Source organism: Ailuropoda melanoleuca, chromosome 6, assembly GCF_002007445.2.
Source record: "Ailuropoda melanoleuca isolate Jingjing chromosome 6, ASM200744v2, whole genome shotgun sequence".
Lineage (NCBI taxonomy): Eukaryota > Metazoa > Chordata > Mammalia > Carnivora > Ursidae > Ailuropoda > Ailuropoda melanoleuca.
In genome coordinates this window covers 63,632,659-63,646,585 of record NC_048223.1, presented here as the reverse complement: position 1 = coordinate 63,646,585, position 13,927 = coordinate 63,632,659, and the positions used below count along the sequence as shown (strand labels likewise).

Genomic DNA, 13,927 nt, shown 5'->3' with positions numbered 1-13,927 from the left:
TTTTCTGAGTACAGATCCTTTACCTCTTTGGTTAGGTTTATTCCTAGGTATCTCATGGGTTTGGGTGAAACTGTAAATGGGACTGATTCCTTGATTTCTCTTTCTTCTGACTCATTGTCAGTGTGTAGAAATGCAACTGACTTCTGCGCATTGATTTTATATTCTGCAACTTTGCTGAATTCCTGGATGAGTTCTAGCAATTTTGGGGTGGAGTCTTTTGGTTTCCAATGTAGACTATCATGTCATCTGCAAACAGTGAAAGCTTGAAAATCTTCTTTTGCTGATTTATATGCTTTTTTTCCCCTTTTTTGTTGTCTGATTGCTGAGGTTAGAACGTTTAGTACTATGTTAAACAACAATGGTGAGAATGAACAGTACCTGTTGTGTTCGTGACCTTAGGGGAAAAGCTCTCAGTTTTTCCCTGTTGAGAATGATATTCACTGTGGGCTTTTTGTATATTGCTTTTATGATATTGAGGTATGTTCCCTCCATCCCTACATGGTGGAGAGGTTTTATCAAAAAATAATGCTGTATTTTGTCAAATCCTTTTTCTGCATCTATTGAGAGGATCATATGGTTCTTGTCCTTTCTTTTATTAAGGTGGTGTATCACATTGATCAATTTGCAGATGTTGAACCACCCTTACAGCCCAGAAATAAATCCCACTTGGTCATAGAGAATAATCCTTTTATACTGTTGGATCCTATTGGCTAGTACCTTGGTGAGAATTTTAGCATCCATGTTCATCAGGGATACTGGTCTGTAATTCTCCTTTTTGATGCAGTCTTCATCTGGCTTTGAGATCCAGGAAGGTAATGCTAGCCTCATAGAATGAGTTTGGAAGTTTTCCTTCCATGTCTATTATTTGAAACAGTTTCAGAAGAATAGGTATTAATTATCCTTTAAAATTTGGTGAGGGGGGAGGAAAAAAGATGGTGGAGGAGTAGGGGACCCTATTTCAACCAGTCCCCTGAATTGAGCTTGAAATCTACCAGGCCATTCTGAACACCCACAAAATCAGTCTGAGATGTAGGAAAATATATCTGAATCCCTAAAAAGATAATATTCCAGCAGTTGGTCTCAAGTTATGAAGCAGGGAGCCATGATTCTGCAGGCAGATACCAGAAGATAAAGAGAAGGGGGAGGGAGCCTCCATGAACTTGTGCCAGGAAGGCAAAATCATCCTACACTGGGGACTGGGCACAGACTTGCAGAGCAGTAGTGGTGAGGAAAGGACTTTAGGACAGCCCCCCAGACTGAAACCTTTGGGGGTGCACGTGCACAAACCGGGGGCAGTTGGTGGTTTCAGAAGCACAAAAGGTAGAGACGTGCCTGGCCCTGGGAGTGTGGGCTGGGAGAGCTGCTGTGGGTCACACAACCCAGGACTCTGCTGGTTTTTACAGACACAGACAAAAATAGAGACAGTGTTGCCTGGAGAACTCAGTGAAGAGCAGACTGCGATCTCCGTTCTGAGACAGAGGTTTGGATACAGTCACATCTGCTCTAACTCTGGGAAGAGATGCAGAAAGCCACCAGGGAAAGATGCCAGAGAACAAAAGCCCCCCAAAACAGTTTTCACTGAGCCCATCCCTCCCCCACAGGGGGCAGGGCAAATCTGCCCAAACAGGGTTGCCTGAGTAACAGCACGGCAGCCCCCCTCCCCCAAAGACAGACCGCAATAACAACAGGTCCACAACACTAAGGTCCCTATAAAACAGGTGCATCTTCCTTGGGTTGTGGTCAATAATTTGGAATATGTACATTCCCTCAACCACCCTTCAACAAAATGACTTAGTCATTAATTCTGTTGGGAACCCCCAACAAAGGAAAGAATCAGAGACTGTGGCCTCTGCCACAGAATTAATGGATATGGATATAACCAAGATGTCAGAAATAGACTTCAGAATACAGTTATCAAGGTGATACCTAGGCTTGAGAAAAATATTAGCAACAATATAGGATCTCTAAGGGCAGAAATGAGATCTAATCAGGGTGAACTTAAAAATGCTATGAATGAAATGCAGTCTTAAACTGGATGATCTGACTGCCAGGATAAGCAAGACATAAGAATGAATTAGTGAGTTAGAGGATAAGATGATAAAAAAGAAGGAAAACGAGGTGGCATGGGAAAAACAAATTAAAAGCCAAGGAATCAAACTGAGAGATTAGTGACTCAATGAAATGTTCCAATATCAGAATTATTGGGATCCCCAAGGTGGTGGAGAAAGAGAGAGGTCTAGAAGATATATTTGAGCAAATCATAGCTGAGAACTTCCCTAATCTGTCGAAGAAAACAAGCATTTGTGTCCAAGAGGCAGAGAGGACCCCTCCCAAGATCAATGAAAACAGATCAACATCACGACATATAATAGTACAATTTGCTAATCTTAGATCCAAGGAAACCATCTTGAAAGCAGTGAGGGGGAAGAGATTTCTTACGTACAGAGGGAGGAATATCAGATAACATCAGACCTGTCTGCAGAGACCTGGCAAGACAGAAAGGGCTGGCAAGACATCTTCAGGGTACTAAATGAGAAGAACATGCAGCCAAGGATACTTTATCCAGCAAAGCTGTCATTCAGAATGGATGGAGAGACAAGGAGCTTCCAAGAATGGCAGAAACTAAAAGAATATGTGACCACCAAGCCAGCCCTGCAAGAAATGTTAAGGGGAGTTCTATAAAAGGAGAAAGACCCCAAGAGTGATATAGAATAGAAATTTACAGAGACAATTTATAGAAACAAGGACTTCACAGGCAACATGATGACTAAAATTATATCTTTTAATAATCACTCTCAACGTGACTGGCCTAAATGCTCCTATTTGATGGGAGCCACAGGGTTGCAGATTGGATAAAAAGACATGCCCTATCCATATGCTGTCTACAAGAGACTCACTTTGAACCAAAAGATACATCCAGACTGAAAGTGAAGGGATAGAGAACCATTTTTCATGCCAATGGACTGCAAAAGAAAGCTGTGGTAACAATTCTCATATCAGACAAATGAGATTTTAAGCTAAAGACTGTAGTTAGAGATACAGAAGGACACTATATCATTCTGAAAGGGTGTATCCAACAAGACAATCTAGCAATTATAAATATCTATGCCCTCAACATGGGAGCAGCCAACTACATAAGGCAACTGTTACCCAAATTAAAGAGACATACAGATAATAATACATTAATACATAATATTAATGTATTAATATATTAATACATTAATAGTAGGGGACCTCAGCAATGGACAGATCATCTAAGCAGAAGATCAACAAAGACACAAGAGCTTTGAATGACACACTGGGCCAGATGGACCTCATAGATATACACAGAACATTCCACCCTAAAACAACTGAATACTCATTCTTCTTGAGTGCACGTGGACTTTCTCCAGAATAGACCAGATATTGGGTCACAAATCAGATCTCAACTGACACCAAAAGATTGAGATTTTCCCCTGCATATTCTCAGACCACAATGCTTTGAAACTGGAACTCAAACACAAGAAAAAAATTTGGAAGAAATCCAAACACTTGGAAGCTAAAGACCATCCTGCTTAAGAATGTTTGGGTCAATCCAGGAAATCAAAGAACTTAAACAATTTATGGAAACTAATGAGAATGAAAACACATCAGTCCAAAACTTATGGGATCCTTCAAAGGAGGTCCTAAGGGGGAAATACATAGCCATCCAAGCCTCACTCAAAAAAATAGAGAAATCTAGAATACACAATCTATATTTACACCTTACAGAATTGGAGAGGGAACAACAAATAAAGCCTAAGCCAAGCAGGAGAAGAGAAATAATAAAGATTAGAGCAAAGATCAATGAAGTAGAAACAAGAAATAGAGTAGAGCAGATCAATGAAACTAGAAGCTGGTTCTTTGAAAGAATTAATATGATCAATAAAATATTGGCCAGACTTATCCAAAAGAAAAGAGAAAGGTCCCAAATTAATAAAATTATGAATGAAAGGGGAGAGATCACGACTAGTAACAAGGAAATAGAAACAATTATTAGAAAATATTATCAACAACTATATGCCAAAAAATTAAGCAACCTGGAAGAAACGGATGCCTTCCTGGAAACCTACAAACTACAGAGACTGAAACAAGAAGAAACTGACAACCTGAATAGATCAATAACCAGTTCTGAAATTGAATCAGTGATCAAAAACCTCCCAAAAACAAGAGTCCAGGGCTTGTTGGATTCCCTAGGGAATTCTACCAAACATTCAAAGAAGAAATAATACTTATTGTCCTGATGCTGTTTTAAAAAATAGAAACAGAAGGAAAACTTCCAAACTCATTCTATAAGGCCAGCATTACCTTGATCCCCAAACCAGGCAAAGACCCCATCAAAAAGGAAAATTACAGACCAATATCCCTGATGAAAATGGATGCCAAAATTCTCAGTAAGATCCTAGCTAACAGGATCCAACAGTACATTAAAAGTATTATCCATCACGACCAGGTAGGATTCATCTCTGTGATGCAAGGGTGGTTCAACATTCACAAATCAATCAGGGTGATAGAACATGTTAATAAGAGAAGAGATAAGAACCATATGATCCTCTCAATTGATGCAGAAAAAGCATTTGACAACATATAGCATCCTTTCCTGATTAAAACTCTTCAGAGTGTAGTGATAGAGGTTACATTCCTTAACTTCATAACGACCATCTATGAAAAGCCCACAGCGAATATCATTCATAATGGGGAAAAGCTGTGAGCTTTTCCCTTAAGATCAGGAACACAACAAGCATGCCCACTCTTGCCACTATCGTTCAGCATAGTACTATAAGTCCTAGCAAAAGCCGTCAGACAACAAAAAGAAATAAAATGTATTCAAACCGGAAAAGAAGAAGTCAAACTCTTTCACTTTGCAGATGACATGATACGTTATGTGGAAAACCCAAAAGACCCTACCCCAAATTATTAAAACTCATACAGCAATTCAGTAATGTGGTAAGATACAAAATGCACAGAAATCACTTGCTTTTCTATACACTAACAATATAACTGTAGAAAGAGAAATGAGGGAATCGATTCCATCTACAATAGCACGAAAAACCATAAGACACCTTGGAATAAACCTAACCAAAGAGGTAAAGGATCTATACTTTAGAAACTACAGAACACTTGTGAAAGAAATTGAAGAAGACACAAAAAGATGGAAAAAACATTCCACACAAAAAGATGGAAAAAACATTCCACAAAAAGATGGAAAAAACTACCCTATGAATGGATTGGAACAACAAACATTGTTCAAATGTCTATGCTACCCAGGGCAATCTATAGTTTCAACACCATCCCGATCAAAATACCAATGACATTTTTCAGAGTGCTGGAACAAATAATCCTAAAATTTGTATGGAACCAGAAAAGGCCCTGAGTCACCAAGGAAATGTTGAAAAAGAAAAATAGGGGCGCCTGGGTGGCACAGCGGTTAAGCGTCTGCCTTCGGCTCAGGGCGTGATCCCGGCGTTGCGGGATCATGATACTGGCAAAAAACCAGACACATAGATCAATGGAACAGAATAGAAAGCCAAGATCTTGTGTTTCCTCTCTCGCTGGCTGTCTCTATCTCTGTCAAATAAATAAACAAAATCTTTAAAAAAAAAAAAAAAGAAAAAAGAAAAATAAAGCTGGGGCATCACGTTGCCTGATTTCAAGCTATATTACAAGGCTGTGATCACCAAGACAGCATGATACTGGCAAAAAACCAGACACATAGATCAATGGAACAGAATAGAAAGCCAAGATATGGACTCTGAGCTCTATGGTCAACTAATCTTCGACAAAGCAGGGGAAAATATACAATGGAAAAAAGACAGTCTCTTCAATAAATGGTGCTGGGAAAATTGGACAGCCACATGCAGAAGAATGAAACTGGACCATTCTCTTACACCATACACAAAGATAAACTCTAAATGGATGAAAGACCTTGATGTGAGACTGGAATCCATCAAAATCCTAGAGGAGAACATAGGCAGGAACCTCTTCGACATCAGCCACAGCAACTTCTTTCAAGACACATCTCCAAAGGCAGGGGAAACAAAAATGAAAGTGAACTTTTGGGACTTCATCAAGATAAGAAACTTCTGCACAGCAAAGGAAACAGTCAACAAAACTAAGAGGCAAACCTCGGAATGGGAGAAGATATTTGCAAATGACACTACAGATAAAGGGCTCGTATCCACGATCTATTAAGAACTTCTCAAACTCAACCCCCAAGAAACAAATAAGTCAAAAAATGGGCAGAAGACACGAAGAGACACTTCTCCAAAGAAGGCATACGAATGGCCAACAGACACATGAAAAAATGTTCAACATCATTAGCCATCAGGGAAATTCAAATCAAAATCACATTGAGATACTACCTTACACCAGCTAGAATGGCAAAAATTGGCAAGGCAAGAAACAATAAATGTTGGAGAGGTTGTAGAGAAAGGGGAACCCTCTTACACTGTTGGTGGGAAGGCAAGTTGGCACAGCCACTTTGGAAAAGTGTGGAGGTTCCTCAAAAAGTTAAAAATAGAACTACCCTGGGGGCGCCTGGGTGGCACAGTGGTTAAGCGTCTGCCTTCAGGTCAGGGCATGATCCCGGCGTTATGGGATCGAGCCCCACACCAGGCTCCTCCGCTATGAGCCTGCTTCTTCCTCTCCCACTCCCCCTGCTTGTGTTCCCTCTCTTGCTGGCTGTCTTTATCTCTGTCAAATAAATAAATAAAATCTTAAAAAAAAAAATAGAACTACCCTATGACCCAGCCATTGCACTAGTAGGTATTTACCCCAAAGATACAGATGTAGTGAAAAGAAGTGCCATATGCACCCCAATGTTCATAGCAGCAATGTCCACAATAGCCAGACTGTGGAAGGAGCCAAGATGCCCTTCGACAGACGAATGGATCAAGAAGATGTGGTCCATATATACAATAGAATATTACTCAGCCATCAGAAAGGATGATTCCCCAACACTTGCATCAACATGAGCGGAAGTGGAGGAGATTATGCTACATGAAATAAGTCAAGCCGAGAAAGACAATTATCATATGGTTTCACTTATATGCAGAACGTAAGGAATAGTATGGAGAACATTACGGGAAAGAAGGGAAAACTGAAAGGGGGAATAAGATGGGAATATGAACCATGAGAGACTATGGGCTCTGGGAAACAATCTGAGAGTTTTAGAGGGGAGGGGGTTGGAATGGGTTAGACAGTGATGGGTTTTAAGGAGGGCATGTATTGCATGGAGCACTGCATGTTATATGCAAACAATGGATCATGGAACACTACATCAAAAACTAATGATGTACTGTATAGTGAATAACATAACATAATTTTTAAAAAATTAAAATACAAAGAAATAAAATTTGGTAGGATTCAGTTGGGAGGCCATCTGGTCCTGGACTCTTGTTTTTTGGTAGATTTTTGATTACTGTTTCAATTTCTTTGCTGGTTATGGGTCTGTTCAGGTTTTCTATTTCTTCCTGTTTCAGTTTTGGTAGTTCATATGTTTCTAGAAATGCATCTATTTCTTTCAGATTGCCTAATTTGTTGGTATATAGTTGCTATAATATGTTCTTATAATTCTTTGTATTTCCTCAGTGCTGGTTGTGATCGCCTCTTTCATTCATGATTTTATTAATTTGAGTGCTTTCACTTTTCTTTTTGATAAGTCTGGCTAGGGGTTTATTGAACTTATTAATTCTTTCAAAGAACCACCTCCTAGTTTTGTTGATCTGTTCTGTTCTTTTGGTTTCTATTTCATTAATTTCTGCTCTAATCTTTATTATTTCTCTTCACCTGCTGGATTTAGGCTTTATTGCTATTCTTTCTCTAGTTCCTTTAGGTGTAAGTTTAGGTTGTGTATTTTGAGACTTTTCTTGTTTCTTGAGAAAGGCTTGTATTGCTATATACTTCCCTCTTACTGCCTTTGCTATATCCCAAAGATTTTGAACTGTTGTGTTTCCATCTTCATTTGTTTCCATGAATTTTTAAAATTCTTCTTCAATTTCCTGGTTGACCCATTCACTCTTAGCAGGATGCTCTTTAACTTCCATGTATTTGTGTCCTTTCCAAATTTTCTTTTGTGATTGAGTTCAAGTTGATGGTCTGCAAATATGCAGGGAATAATCCCAATATTTTGGCACTGGTTGAGACCTGATTTGTGACCCAGTACGTGATCTCTTCTGGAGAATGTTCCATATGTACTCAAGAAGAATATGTATTCTGCTGCTTTAGGATGAACTGCTCTTAATATATCTGTGAAGTCCATCTGGTCCAGTCATTCAAAGGCCTCGTGTCCTTGTTCATCTTCTGCTTAGATGATCTGTCTATTGCTCTGAGTGGGGTGTTAATGTTCCCTACTCTTATTGTATTATTATCACTGTGTTTCTTTAATTTTATTTTTAATGGGTGTATGTAATTGACTGCTCCTGTGTTAGGGGCATAAATATTTACAACTGTTAGATCTTCTTGTTGGATAGACTCTTTTATTATGATATAGTGTCCTTCTCTTATTACAGTCTTTGGCTTAAAATCTAATTTCTCTGATATAAGGATGGCTACTCAGCTTTCTTTTGATTTTCATTAGCATCATAAATGGTTCTCCACACCCTCACTTTCAATCTGGAGGTGTCTTTGGGTCTAAAATGAGTCTCTTGTAGACATAATATCAATGGGTCTTGCTTTTTTTTTTATCCATTTTGATACCCTGTGTCTTTTGATTGGAGCATTTAGTACATTTACACTCAGAGTAATTACTGAAAGATATGAATTTAGTGCCATTGTATTACCTGTAAAGTCATTGTTTCTGTATATTGTCTCTGTTCCTTTCTGGTCTTTGTTACTTTTGGGCTCATTATTCGCTTAAAGGGTCTCCTTTAACATTTCTTGCAGGGCTGGTGTAGTGATCACAGATTCTTTTAGTTTCTGTTTTTCCTGAAAGCTCTTTATCTCTCCTCCCTCTGAATGACAGCCTTGATGGATAAAGTATTCTTGGCTGCATGTTTTTCTCATTTAGTACCATGAATATAACATGCTAGCCATTTCTGGCCTGCCAGGTCTCTGTGGATAGGTCTGATGGCAGCCTTATGTTTCTACCCTTGTAGGTTAAGGACATTTGTCCCAAGCTGCTTTCAGGATTTTCTCTTTATCTTTGAAATTTGCAAGTTTGACTATTATATGTCAAGGTTTTGGCCTGATTTTATTGATGTTGAGGGGGGTTCTCTGTACCCCCTAAGACCTGAATGCCTATTTCCTTCCCCAGTTTAGGGAAGTTCTCGCTATAATTCGTTCAAATAAACCTTCTGCACCTCCCTTCCTCTGGAACCCCTATTATTCTGATATTGTTTCACTTTATGGTATTGCTGACCTCTAATCCTCCGCTCGTGATCCAGTAGTTATCTCTCTTCTTCTCAGCTTCCTTATTCTCCATCATTGTCTTTTATATTACTGACTCTTTCTTCTACCTCATTTATACTAGCAGTAAGAGCCTCCATTTTTTTAAAAGATTTTATTTATTTATTTATTTGACAGAGAGACAGCCAGTGAGAGAGGGAACACAAGCAGGGGGAGTAGGAGAGGAAGAAGGAGAGGAGGAAGAGGAGCCTGATGTGGGGCTCGATCCCAGAATTCCGGTATCATGCCCTGAGCCGAAGGCAGACGCTTAACGACTTAACCACCCAGGTGCCCCAAGAGCCTCCATTTTTTTTTATTACAGCTCAGTATTAACCTTTTTTTATTTCAACCTGATTAGATTTTTGTTCTTTTATTTCTCCAGTAGTGTCTTGTATGACTTTTTCAAGCCCAGCTAGTATCTTTATAATCATTGTTTTGAATTCTAGTTCTAACATCTTACTTATATCCATATTGGTTAAATCCCGGGCAGTGAGTCTGACTCTTTTTTCTCTTTTGTAGTGAGTTCTTCCATCTTGTCATTATGTCCAGAAAAGAATAAATGAGAGAGAAAAAATACAAAAATAGCAGTAAGGACACAAGAAAAATATAGAGTAAGGAAATCAGAAGAGAACAAAAACAAAAACAAAAAGAATTAAATCAAATAAGAAGTTGAACAGAACAGAACAATAAAATAGATGTTGGGTGTATTTGGGTCTGTTTGTTAGAAGAAACTAGATCTCAAAATAGGAAAGAATGAAATATATATATTATATATATATTTGAATGATATATATATATATATATACAAAAATAAAATTGAATACAATGAAAGGAAGCCAAAAATAAAAAATATATATAAAACATTAATATAAAAATGAAAATTAAGAAAGACCTAAAAAAGAATTGATAAAATAAGAAAATAGCTAAAAAGGGGGGAAAATTTAAAACTGAAAGACTAAGGGGTAATTAGGGAAAAAACCACAAATGCTAAGTACTGCTGTCCCCAACAGTTGGAGTTTTGCAGCCCTGTATGATCAGTAAACTTGGTATTAGGCAGATGTTCCTGCTGGTCTTCTGGGGGAGGGCCCTGCTGTGCTGATTCTCAGGTGGCTTTACCCAGCAGAATTGAACTACCCTTGCCAGGGGGCTGAGCTAAGCATAAATGGTTCTGGATTGTTCTGTGAGGCTTATTTGCTGCCTGAAGGCTTTCTGCACCAATGTAGGGGATGAAAATGGTGGCACCCTGATCTCTAGTCCCAGAGCTGAAAGTTCATGCTCCCCTCACCTTCAGTGAGCACTCTTGTCTCCCTGGTTTCTGTCTGAACTCTGTTCACCCAGCCTGTGACTGAGTATTTTTATCTCAGGTTCATGATCTCATTTTGAATCTCCAAACTTTATGGACTCCTGCATCACACACCCATGCCACTCCTCCCAGGGGAGGAAGATGGGTCTTGCCACAGTTCTGCCTTTTGCTGTGCCCCAGCTTAGAGAGCAGTTGTCCAATCTGTCAGCGGTTCACATTTTATGGTAACACTGAGCAGAAAGCTGGATCCTGGACTCACTGTTTGCAGCCAGCTTCCCTGCTCTGATGCTTGGAAACTCTGCTGCCCTCAGGCATCCCTGTTCTTTTTATGGCCCCAGGTTTATCTTCTGGGGTCCTGTGGTTTATCTTCTGATACGTCACCTCAGATTCACATCTCCACGCCTCCTGCCTTGCAAAAAGTGGTCGCTTTTCTTTTCGTAGAATTGTAGCAATTATTTTCTTAGATCTCCAGTTGATTTTGCAGGTGCTCAGAATTATTTGATTGATAACTATCTAGCTGAATTCCAGGGACCAGAAGAAACTAAGGTCCCCTACTCCTCCACCATCTTAACTCCCTCCAGTAGTGAAATTTTAGATGATCTTCTTCTACTTTCTATAGTGTTGTTACATGTGTAAACAAAGTAAGAGGCTGACACATGCTGTGATTTGAGAGAGGGGGAGAAATGTTTCTTAGTCTTATAAACATCTCCTTCAGCACCATGTCATGGAATACATGCTTATCTGTTTTTAATTCTATTTCAAATCTGGTCACTTTCTGCATTCTCACTGACATGATTTAATTAAGCCTCTCTGTTCACCTGACTCTTGCAATAGCCTACTAACTCACAGAGGTCTCCATTTTCAGACTTCCCAGGTGTTTGTCCATTCACCTAAAATATTTCTTTTCCTCACATATTCTGTCCTGGTGATTAAATGACCTTCTCTCAACACAGCAGACATGAACATATACATCACGTCTGTGCCTCAGGATGCCACCATTTCTGACATTAGAGATGCATGTATAAGGCATAAATAAGCAGCTTCCTTTTCTATATTTCATGTATCCTCTTTTTGACATGACTAATTCTGAAGTTCTTCCATTTATTCCTGGGAGATAAAAGAGTGTACTAGGTAAGACTTTAGATTCTGCACAAAAATAACTAAGACACTTCTGAAGAATTAGGCTAAGGTGAGGAATTTGTTATACAAGATACAAGACTAATTAGTAGCCAAAATAAGTAAAATAGTGTGGATACTCTGCTCAGGGCATGATCCTGGCATTCTGGGATCAAGCCCCACATCAGGCTCTTCTGCTGTGAGCCTGCTTCTTCCTCTCCCACTCCCCCTGCTTGTGTTCCCTCTCCTCGCTGGCTGTCCCTATCTCTGTAGAATAAATAAATAAAATCTTTAAAAAAAAAAAAAGAGTGGGAAAACCAGGGGCGTCTGGCTGGCTCAGTGGTTAGGTGTCTGCCTTCGGCTCAGGGCGTAATCCCAGGGTCCTGGGATTGAGCCCCACATCAGGCTCTTCTGCTGTGAGCCTGCTTCTTCCTCTCCCACTCCCTGCTTGTGTTCCCTCTCTTGCTGGCTGTCTCTCTCTCTCTGTCAAATAAATAAATAAAATCTTAAAAAAAAAAAGAGTGGGAAAACCAGGCTTTATATGCCCCCAGACATGATGGAGAGGAACTATATAGCATTACGCTCCTGCCAATGTGTTATTCTGGTGGCAGAGTGGTGGATTACCCTGTGCCTGGCAAAATGGAACCTGAGGCCACAAGTAGATATACCAGCCCAGTGAACCTGGCTGTCTTCCTCCATCTGACATTGGTGCTGTTGGCCATTGGCATGTTTTTCACCACCTGGTTCTTTGTTTATGAGGTTACCTCCACCAAGTGCACTTGAGATATCTACAAAGAGCTCCTTATCTCCTTGGTAGTCTTGCTCTTCATGGGCTTTGGAATCCTCTTCCTGTTGCTCCGGGTTGGCATCTACATGAGTTCCCAAGTGTTCCAACCAGGTGGCTTCCCTGAATCCCTGCTTTTGTAAATTTATTTTTTTACTATTGCTAGAAGTGTCCCACCTGCTGCTGCTCATAATAAAGGCAGATGTATGACCAAAAAAAAAAAAGTTAAACATATACCTATAATTTTATCCAGCCATTTAATTCCTAGGTATTTATCCAAGAGAAAGGGAGATACATGTCCACAAAAAGACTTGTACATGAATTTTTACAGCAGCTTTATTTTTAAGAGCCAAAAGGTGGAAACAACTCAAATGTCCATCAGCAGATGAATAGATAGACAAATTGTGGTGGAGTCATACACAGCAATAACAGGGAAGGAACTAGTGACATAACAACATGAATGAATCTTAAATTATTTATGCTGAATGAAAGAGTATGTATGATTCCAGTTACATAAACTGTATGATTCCAGTCACATAAAATTCTAGAAAATTCAAGTTCATTTATAGAGATACATAGAGCATCAGTGGTCGCTTAGGGAGGAGTAAGATGGAGGGATTGCTAAGATCATAAGGCTGGTCACAGGCCCATTGCATGGTGTCAGATCACCGTAAAATGATGACAGTGTAAAAGTTGGGAAGGGACCAGCAGCAGTGATGGGATATTGATTGCATAAGATGGATCAATCAATTAGTTAAATCTGTTAAGGATAATGGGAATCAGTTTCCTAACTGTTGGGAGAAAGGGAGTAAAAGTGTGGAAAGAAGGAAAACTAGAAGGAACCCTGCAGATTTGAAATAAAATTAGACTTACTGAGGATTCATAGTTTTTAACTCATAGATTGATAGAGAAGTAAATCTGGATGTAAATGTGTACTGTTATGTGTGAATATTATATATGTATGCTATACATGCATATATACACATATATATACATATAAATATATGCATACACATACATATATTCTCTAGCTATGTCTACTAAGAGGATATGGGAGCAACAAGACCTTCAAAAGCAATGAGCACACCTAGTAGTCTATTCTCTAAATATCCACTAAGTAGAATCATAAAATGAAATTTCTTGTAGAAATAGTTGGGTCCAGGATAGGAGCAGGAAAACCAGAGGATGATCCTGGAATATTCTTTCTTCCTGTCCCAGAAAATAAGGAATGGCTTAAAGAATGATGGTGACATGTCAAAAGGGCAAAGAACTGTCTTGAGGTGATACCACTGGTAAAATCTAGGATGATTTGAGCATCATAG

General features: G+C 39.2%; 1 pseudogene; it reads left to right on the top strand.

The window, feature by feature from the left end:
- The first annotated feature begins 12,460 nt into the window (after window positions 1-12,460).
- LOC100480210 lies at window positions 12,461-12,748 on the top strand (annotated as a pseudogene).
- Window positions 12,749-13,927: the final 1,179 nt, after the last annotated feature.